This window comes from Nuphar pumila, chromosome 8 (assembly GCF_984573655.1).
Source record: "Nuphar pumila chromosome 8, dmNupPumi1.hap1.1, whole genome shotgun sequence".
NCBI lineage: Eukaryota > Viridiplantae > Streptophyta > Magnoliopsida > Nymphaeales > Nymphaeaceae > Nuphar > Nuphar pumila.
The window spans coordinates 35147303-35158228 of record NC_143256.1 but is presented as its reverse complement, the minus strand read 5'-3'; positions in this window follow the sequence as shown (position 1 = coordinate 35158228).

The following is a 10926-nucleotide window of genomic DNA, read 5'->3' as shown; positions in this document are numbered from 1 at the left end:
TCATAACAATGCTCGCGATACATACAATTACCATCAAATGGCTCAGTCCATCAACAAGTAATTAAATTAATCGTAAGGCATAATCCATTGCATCACAAGCTATTCATAAGCTATACATGATAAGCAATCATACGACAGTAGTTATATCATAATATGTAAGCAGCTTATAAGACAAACGGCCACATCAAACCTAGTTGCCACCAGTTCGTAGATTACGAGCTATATGCAATCACATTAATCATAAGAGATGCAAGCCAACAAGTGCTACGTTGCAACAAGCACCAAGCAGTTCAACCAAGAGGTAAAGCAAGTCATATGCTAATATGTAGCAACTGACATAATGCTATTATTATAAGCATTTAACTAGTACAAGAAGCTAGATGTTACTTAGCAAAGAACTGTGTCAGCAGTTTAACAAACTAGATTAACGCCTCGACAGGAGGGTACAACTTAACGAGTAGCATACTGAACTACCAAGCAAGCAAGCAATCGACCAGTGTGAACAAACTTTATGTTTCAATATTACTGGCATGCGGGTACGCGCAGGCAAAACGTAGAAACAACTCAGACTAGTTCGGGCGTCTGTTATTTTATGTATTTTCAATAACCCAAATAGCTAGTTGAGTCCGCTCGTAAAGGGACAGCTTTAGCCGAGAGAGGATTACCCAAAGGCTGGTAAGCAGTGCTACAGATGCATCCAACTTCTACAGAAGTGTTGAGCTAACTATTGTAGCCCCTTTCCTCTAACTCCATTGATTGGAGAGGCCGAATCATTGCCCGTGGGGTAGTTGTTAACAACCTATCCAATGGAGTTTTGTACCGCTCTGTCCTCTCCCTTGACAAACAACAAGAAGTGAATGGGTGCATTAGAGGTTGCTTAACTAACAACCCATTCTATGTTGTGGTCTTTAAACCACTTGAGCATCTTGCCTGTGAAGGCGAATGTGAGGCCATTTTATGTGATTACAACATTATGCATTTAGCACTGTTCGAAGTCACACGATCGTCTCATCCGATCATCGCAGTAATAGTGTGTAGTGCACGACTACAAGTACTCTAGGATGAAAGGGGTATAGCTCCTCAATAGGAACCTCAACATGAGTGTTTCACAAAGATGTAATGTTTCTCAAGCATCACTTTTGACATTCTTTATCTTTTGAAACAACCAGCAGCTTGTGCCAACATTTGGCATGTGATTATCTTGAATCTCATCCACTGTCGGGGTATCTACATGCCTCGCATGACTCGATAGATGAGATACAGGTTTCTTAACAAAACCAACCAATCACCTCCTTCAAAATGCTTTGATTTGGGCAGCCTTTGATGATTTTGCATAGCTCCCTAAAATCTCAAGTCGATTCTGCAGGACTGCGTACATAAAAAGCCAGGATCCTTGCGAGGTATCCCTTTCCTTAGACGAGGATGTATCGCTCGTTCCTGACTAAACTCTTGTCGCAAGAGGGAGAGTGGTAGATGTCTCTTGCATCCTCCACGAGGATGCCTCAAAAGCGTATGCAATGAGCAAGAACTTAAGCGTCATCTGCAATAGCAAGGTAGTAACAACACATATGCAAAAGCAAGAGTCTGGGCGCAAAGCGCGATGATGAAGTAAAGACTGTGAGCAGGAGTGCAACGCAAAACCTTTGCGCAATGCATGACATCAAGGTAAAGATTTTAAGCAGAAGTGCAACACAAAACCTTTGTGCGATGCACGACGACAAAGTAAAGACTGCAAGCAGAAGTGTAATACAAAACCTTTGCGTGATGCACGACGAAAAAGTAAAGACTGTAAGCAGGAGTGCAACACAAAACCTTTGCGCGATGCGCAACGACAAGGTAAAGGACAAGGATCGCGAAACCGCATCCTTGAGTTAAATGCATACTCGTATAAATATATATATTTCTATATATATTTATTTGAAGGTCCTTTTTGGTTAATTGAACTTAATTCAATTGTCTAAGTCTTCCGTGCAATCTTCCCCTACCTTTGGGAGTTGCAAGCTTGCTAGCGTCTACGAGTGTAAGCGATAGACGGCTTGGGTCGCAGAGCGTGAGTAAGATCTATCACACGAGCTGCAAAAGTAATGATCTTAGCAAGCTAATACCAAAAATAGAAGGTCAAGGGCACTGTCGCCATCCTGACGTAAGGGAAGTAGAGGCAGGGGCATCGTGCTCTAGCGCACCTGCTATAAGCACAAGAAGCAGGGGCAGGGGCTGCGAGCCCCTGCTATCAGCGAGAAAAAGGGAGGCAGGGGGTTGCACCCTTGCCTGAAGAAGACAACGAGGGAGGCTTCACCCTGCCTGCCAAGAGAGCAAAGAGGTGAGGCCCTTCACTGCAAGCCACTAAGGGGGAGGCATGGGGCTTCACCCCTGCCTGCCGAATATGCAAAGAGGGCTAGGGGGCTCGATCCTCTGCCATCTCTGCAAAAAGGGCAATGGCGAAGACTCTGTTTTGTCTTGCAAAAAGAAACAAAGACAAGGGACGAGCCCTTGTTTGCCAAGCAGAAACAGAACACAGGGAGGGCGCGTCCCTCCCCTACCCAACAATCATTGGGCGAAGGGAAGGGACCCAGTCCTCCCACCGTGTCCACCGGTCGAAGAAAAGACACAGGCAGGGGGCTCTGCCTTGCCTTGCCTGACGTGAAAGAACAACGACAGGGGGCTCTGCTCCCCTGTCGATCTGTGATCATTGCAAAATTTTTCCTCTTGGTTTCTCTCTTTTCCTTTCTAGCCTCTATTCTTTTTTTGAAGGGGAATAAAAAGATAGAAAAGAAGAGAGAGGAAAAAAGAAAAGAAAAGAAAGAAGAGAAAGAGAGGAACTCTTTTGCAAAGGTCGCACTTTATCTTAATTTTGAAAATGTTTTAAAATTACTCGCCTCCATTTTTAAAAAATTTATGGGAAAATGGAGAGACGGGATTCGCTCGTCAGTACGAGGTTCGACCATTTCTGGCGCCTTTACCAGGGGTAATCGAACCAAGGATCGAATTTATGCCTTTTTGCATTGCCTAAATATTGTCTAAGAATTTATTCTTAGTCTATAATGCACAAAGAATCATGCTTGTGCAATGCAAATGCAAGGATGTATGTTTTTGAGAAAATAGTTTAGAAATTTTCAGATTTTCCATGTGATTCTGAAATAAATTTGCTAATAGAGTGAAGAAATGATTCAAAGGTTTGAAATTGGTTTGAAAAAGTTAGATTTTGAATCTAACTTAGAATTTGAAATAGATATGGAAGAAGAAACTGTCTTGGAATAATCAAAGTTTGGAAATAAATCTTGAACTTTGAAGAGATGAAGAAAGGGGAGATTTGAAACTGAGATAGAATTTTTGAAGTAAAAATGAATTTTCAAAGTCAGAATGGACAGATTCTTAATTTCAGAACCTGAAGTAGGAATCGAATTTGGATTTAGACTTTGAGAAATAGTTTTAAAAATGGTTTTGGAAATAGGAATTCGAAATGGGACCGGATTTGGAATCCTAGATGGAATTCGATCTGAAATCTGGAATACTAGATGAAATTGGATTTGAAATCTGGAATCCTAGATGAATATTGGATTTGGAAATCTGAATCCAAGGTGAAATGGGATTTGAAATCTGGAATTCAATATGGAATTGGATCCAAAATTATTTGGGAATGGATTTTGAAAATGGGATTTGGATTTTGGAAATCTAGATGAAACTCGAAATTGGATCTGAGAAATCCTAAATCGATTTTTAAAGGGGGATGAAATTTAGGAAAAATCGATTTTCAGAGTGAATACCAAGTTTTGATTTTTAAAGTTTGATTTAAGGCTTAGAATTTTGAAATTTTGAGAAATAAAGAATAAATCTTGAACTCAGACTTGAATTTTGAAATCGAAAGATGATCTGGAAGATTTGGGAACCTGAAGTGAAGAATAAAGAATAAAAGTTGATTTTAAAAATTGAATTTTTGAAATTAGGTGATAAATCTGGGAATTTCAAAGTTAAATTTGAACTTTAAAATTCGATCTGGAATGTTGAACTGAATTTGAAATTGAATCTTGAAAATGAATTTGAATTTGAATTTTCAAAGTTGAATTGAACTTTGAAATTGGATTTGATTTGGAAATTGAATTTTGAATATAGAAGTGAATTTGAAATTTCAAAGTCAAATCGGACTTTGAAATTGAAGTTTGAATTTTGAAATGAGATATAATTGAGAATAAAAAGATGAATTTGAATCTATAGATAAGAATTGATTTGAAAAATGAAGTAGATATTTGAAAATATATCTCAAAATTACTTGGATTTTGAAAAAGAATTTTGAAAATATGATATCATTTTATCCTAAATGATGAATGAATTAAAAGATTTTGAAATTGGATTTTTGAAAAGCATATTTCATTCTTTAAATGAATTGAAATGAGATTGAAGATATAATACACTTCTGACTATGGTCATAAAATGTATTATATAATAATCATGTTTAAATTCAAATGAAGAATAAAACATATTTTGGTGCCTTTATAGAGTTTGAAAAATGAAATTAACTCTCAATATATCCTGACTATGGCCATTGATATATATTTTGAGTTAATTTTAAGTTAAACTCTGATAAAGGAAGAAAAAAACTTAGAAAATATGATGTTTTTTGAAAAAAAGATCTAGTGTAGATCCAGTATTATTCCATAAAAGATGAAAACCCTAAGTTTTGTTCACATTTTGACTATGGCCATAAATACAAATCGTCAACTTAGAATTTAATCACCTTTTATTAGAATGGTGTACGTGTCATTCGTGATTCCATTCATGAATTTTTGAAATAAAAGAGAAAATATCACGAAACAAGCAATTCTAGAAGATATATATACTCATACATTCTAATCTAGTACAGGAAATGTAAAGTTTTTATTAACATCTAGCTATTACAATCCTTGAAATTGAAATTCAAACAAAAAATCCCTAATCTAAGAAGGAGATCAACATTTTAGATATATTTCCTACAAAAAGAATTGAGTTAGCTACAAAGCAAACTATCCGACATAGAGAAGAAAGAGTTAAGTTTTGAACTAAAACTAAATGAATATGCTGAGGAAAGGAAGCATATAGATGCATATGACGATGGTATTCATACCCAATTAACAATATACATGATATATTAAGGGTACACCTCTATAGTCATGTGGCAAAACATAGAAATATATATATACCATGTTATTTTATGTTTTTTTTCCAAAAATTTCAAAAAAATCATATTATGTGAAAATAGCTGTCCCTAATACCTGCAAAAAAATTGGAATTGTTTGAGATCATTTGTTTTGTTCAAAATTCGAAATGCCAAGTCAGGTTTTATGACCTGGGAAACGTTCAGAATATTGAGTTTCAACTTGTAAAATAGCGACATCCATCATGGGAGATCCTATTTCCGATCTAAAACATGTCATGGACTCAAGATTGAGTCTAGTATTTAATTTGATTTTATCAGATTTTTATAATTTTTTTTACTATCTGACAAAAATCCGAGAGTTTGGGACATGTGTCAGAGCCTAATTTTTGTCTCTGAAATTCTGGATTGACTTAACTCGATTGGTCCTCTTTGAATATAGCTCTAAATCCGGATCTGTAAAAAGAGAACTTTATGCTCTAACTGTCTCCTGTTTGATTATGAAATTTTGCAATTTTAGGACAGTCTTCATGCCAGTTTTGTATTTTTTATTTGGGTCTCCTGTTTTGGTATTTATGTCTGCTCTTCTAGTTCATAAGTGTAATGTCGTATTTTTATTTCTCATCCCGTTAGTCAAATGCCAAATATATACCAATAAAAGTTGTTTATATGCATGTCAGTAGTTTCCCATTTAATTTTCGGAAATTTTGGTGGTCAATTTTCATTTTTATCGATTTTCACATAAGATTCTATTGATTTTAGTCCTGTCAAAATTAAATCTCTGCTACCAAACTCACCGTAGGTCAAACTCCAGAGCTGTAAAAGCCAAAGATGTTCATTTTTATGTTCTTTAGCAGCCTGCAAAATATCAAACAATTCTATGGTGGAATTTTGAGTTATTGCAATAAATGCTACGTTTGGTTCATACTCGTAGGCGAAATTTGCTTATTTTAGAGTTTTTTTTGAAAATTTGCATTTAGGCCATGTCATTCCATGCATTTTATCATTCTATACGGTTCCTAAGGGTATATGAATGCTCTCTACAGAATTTGGCATGATTTGAGAACCGTTTGATGATCGGTTTAGCTGTATCATCAAATCTGGGTTCCCGTGGGACCCTGATCCAGGCGAAAAACAAGCGAAATTCATTATTTTTGCCAAATTTCAAATGTCAATTCTGATTTTTACAGTTTCATCATATTTAGTAGCATGTCATCATGCATTTCATCATTGTTCGATTCCATTTGCATTTTAAAATCCCCAAATCTTGTCAAAACTACTTCAAAAACCCTGATTTTAAAGGTAAAACCTCTATATTATAGGTATTTTGGTCATTTTGACCACAATTACGAATTTTAAACTATTTATTACCTGATTTTCATGTATTTGCATCATTCAAATATCACGAAAGTATGAAAATCGGGTTTATATCCAACTCAATCCAATAATCTTAGGATATTATTGGAAAACCTTAGTAAAACCCACATATTTGAGCTAACCCCATTTCAAGCTTGGTAGGGACATTCAAAGGAGGGAGCTGAAATATGCAATTTTCCTTCTTTCATTTTATTTAGTGATGTAATAATGTAACTTTGGAATAAGAGATTTACTTTTCCGCTTAGATTAGGATGCATATCATATAGTTTGAATTTATGCAATATCCTGATTATATGATTCATGCATTGTATTTAGAAAATCACTATGGATGTACATGGATGGCACGTGCACCAACTCTTAGGGAATTAATGAACTCGGTGGAGTCCATATTTATGGCCCTAGTCGGAATATGAACGAGACCCAGATTCAGCATCTTTCTACTAGTCACACCGAGCCTACACTCTTAGGCTATCTTCCAAAATTCACTGCATATCTTCAATTTTTACAAATATTTTAGAATTAACTAAGTAAGTTACAAGCATATTTACGACCGTAGTCAGAATATGTGGTAATTTTACCTTAGTTTAATTTTAAAATTGCATATTTTCCTGAAAAGATATTTTCATAAAAAGACATCCATTCATTCAAGATAGTTTGCATCATGAAAGCACATGCTTTTTCTTTGATAAAATCACAAAAACTCTATTTTCAAAGAAATCGATTCCTCAAGGATATTCTGAAAATTTTTCAAACTTTGATTTTCCCAAGCTACATTTCCCACGATTTTCTCAGAAAGTATTCCTTTCTTAGAATTCATTTTCAATCTTTTCAAATGAGGCCTAAAAAAAAAGTCAAAATCGTTTTTCAAATCTTTAAAGCTACAACTCTCGAGATTTCAATTTCCTAAGATTTGATGTCTTTTCTCAAAAGAGTTTTCCTATGGATCTTTAATCATTTTCCAAAGAAAATTTTCAAAGTTGGAGTTTTCCTGACAAGCATTTTCCCTTCAAGTGTTTGCCTTTTCTCAAGAATTCTTTCTATTTTCCCAAGATTCTCATTCCTTCATGATTTTCCCAAATCTTTATATACTTTCTTGAGATTTCAAATCCTTTTATCAAAGTTTTCCTGAGAGATTGATTTCCATCTTTTGCTTTAGAAATATTTTTCAACTCCAAAGCATTTTCTAAGCATACATCATGTTTTCCAACCTACATTTTATAAAGTTTCATAGCACATGCCTGAATTCTCTATGCATTTAGAATAGAACACGATTTTGATAATTTAGCTAAGTCAAGCACACATTTGGTCCTTGGTTTGATAACTCCTAGTAAAGGCGTCAGGAACGGTCGAACCTCGTACCGACATGTCGAGTCCCATTCCACGAAATATTTCCTGCAATTTCAAAACAGAGGCGAGTATTTCAAAACAATTTTTGAAACTCTGGTCAAGTTTGACTCGCGGAAGCATTTCCCCTCTCTCCTGCAGGGAAGGGAAATTTTTTGCGATGATAACAGGTTTGGCGACCGTGATGGGACCTAGCCTTATCTGATCAAAAGTGTGCTTAACTTAGTTCAATATGTCAAAATTGTGTTCTCAAAATGTCAGTTCTTTTACTTTTTGATATCATGCGAACCTTGGAGCCTAGATTCTGACCTAGCTGACATTGATTGCATATAGCTTAGGCATGGTTTGGTAGGACTATACTGAGGAGATATTTTCATGCTCACATAGACTTAGGTCTAAACACAACTCTCCTCAATTTAGGATCTGAATGCAAACAATGTATGCTTCTTCAAAAGTTTTCAAAAATCTATCTCTCTAGGACTTAGAGCCCTCTATTTCTTTCATGTGATCATTTTTTCCAAACCACCCTACCTATCTTTACCCGGTCTTCACGTTGCTGGGCTCTCTTCCAGAACCCTAGTTTGGGACATAGCCTCACAACTGGGCCACTTATTTGGGTTGACACCCCCCTACCACGTACTAAGAGCCATAGTTTGAAGTATATCGTTAGGCACTCAAGGATGTTGGAAAATCTTACCTTAGAACCGGAGTTGAAATTCTATGCCACGTACTTCAGGTCTCAACTCGAGTATATCGACATAACTGGATTGAACAAAGATGATCTGAACCTAGAGTTAGGATTAGGGTCCTACAGCTGCTTTTCAAAATGATGCAGCTAAAGTCAGCCTTTTAGGGAGTGTTGTATGTGCATGAATGTATGTGCAAGATATGATTGTATGTACTTTACCTTTCTCAATTCCTCATATTTTCCATTTTTTTTTAAATATTAGACCATTTTTCAAATATGCTTATTTTTTTTCACATGATATTTCTCTTGTTTTATCAAAACCCTGAACGATTTTTCTCAAGCCATCTGATTTCTCTTAAAACTTCAGGTGATTTTTCATTCTTCTATTCCACTGGATCTCGAATTTTCCACCTCATTTTTATCCTGCCTGCAATTTTCAAAAATTCATGTATTTTTCCTAATTCTGATTTTGAGTGTCTTTGTTTTCCAGTCTGATGACATCCAGTCAAATCGATCCTATTTTTCTTGAAGGTCACATCTCCTACGAGGTGCGACAGGGTCGTCCTGAACATCGAGCCCTTAGCACCGGAACTTTCATTCCCCGGTGGTACTACTCATGGCTTAAAAGCTTTTCTCGCATGTTCCCAGACCATTTGAGTGAGTGTGGATTAGAAGTGGCGTCAGCAGTCAGAAAGTAGACAGTAAACGACAACCTGATCCATGCAATGGTAGAGAGAAGAAACCGCGTACATGCACTTTCTGGTTTCCATGGGGAGAGATGACCCTTTTAATGGATGAATTTTCAGAGATCATGAGATTACCAGAACCAGCTGCTGGTCAACCAGGAGATCCATTAGAGCATCAATTTCTGATCAATGTTAAGGGTTTGGACTCTTGAGATGTTTTAGCTCGTATAACAGGCCGCCGATCTTGCCCTTTGATTCAGATAGATGAAAATGAATATGTCAATCTACTTGAGTTATACCATCAATACGGGACCTTCGTCGAAGTCAACTCACTATCAAGGACAGCCCGGGAAAGAATCTAGAATGCAATGGTTTTATGCACTGTAGGATTAGCCCTCTTCCCAGACGAACAAAACTATATGGATATCAGAATAATCCAGCTCATGAGAAGATGAAAAAGTTGACAGACCAACCGTCTCTCCATAGCCATGGCAGCGCTCGCCTTCCTGTACCGAGGATTAACATATTTTTCACTTGGAGAGTCTATCTTAGTTGAAGGATGCATTTACGCGCTTCAATCCTGGTTCTTCCAGCACATTCCAGTTTGAGCGAATTCTTTCAGATACAATGGCCAAGAACTCCTTCCAGTGGCACAATATCGGTCTATGATCGACAACATTCAGGAAGATGACATCGTCTAGGACTACTTTGATCGGCAATTATCCCCTCTCATATACACATATGCTTATGGCAAGCGGTTCAAGTTGCTGAGACCCTTCTTTTGCACTTACTATCAGCCAAAGCGATGTGTTCGACAGTTCTCTCAAAGGCAGCAGTATATCGAGACTCGACTACTATCAGGAGCTATGGCCGAATTCGACTTCACCTCTGCACAATGGTCCGGGGCATATCATTCTGCCCGCTACGGCTGAGATTCCTTTGTTACTCTCAAGTTCTTTCCTGGTCCTAAAGTGTCTGCCGATTATTATGAATGGTGGCAAATTGTTTGTCCTCCACCTCTTCATCAAGATCAATAAAATTACATTCTTTCTTCAATAAATTTTCCTTATCTCTTTCTCTTATGGTTTGACGACCTCGCCTAGGTAATAAGGCGCATTTTTGTTGCTTATTTCTCTTGCGAAGAATAACAACACAATTGTCGTGATTTCCACGACAACTCAATCCCTAGTAATGGGATAATCTTCCAATGGTCTACCATATCTTCCTCAATATTTCTTTCTAAAAATCCAAAAAAATTCCTCAAAATCTAATCCTGTCTTTGCCCTGCAAAGAAAGGGAAAGAAAAAGAATACAAGAGTCCTGCAAAAAAAGGGAAAGAAAGAGACACAAGAGAGCCTTTACAACATTTGATGGTTTAGACAAGGTCCAGAAGGAAAACATCATTGCAGCATATCAGCTATTCATCAGCATCAGAAGGAGAGATGAATTCGCCAAGGTCAGTCAGAGACCAAGAGCAGCCATAAGATGACGACATCGACCCTCAGATGTATGCAATGTTTTAGAAGATGATGAAAAAAATGATGAGTGAGCAAGCTAGTACTAGTACTGACAAGAATCCCTTCAGCCAGAAGCTTAAGAGCCATATCACCAAGAGGCCGAACAAGTCTTCCAAGAGACGTATCCAGCTAGAGGATACATCCGACAAAGAAGAATCAGCGGAGGATGTAGATGATGAATGTGAG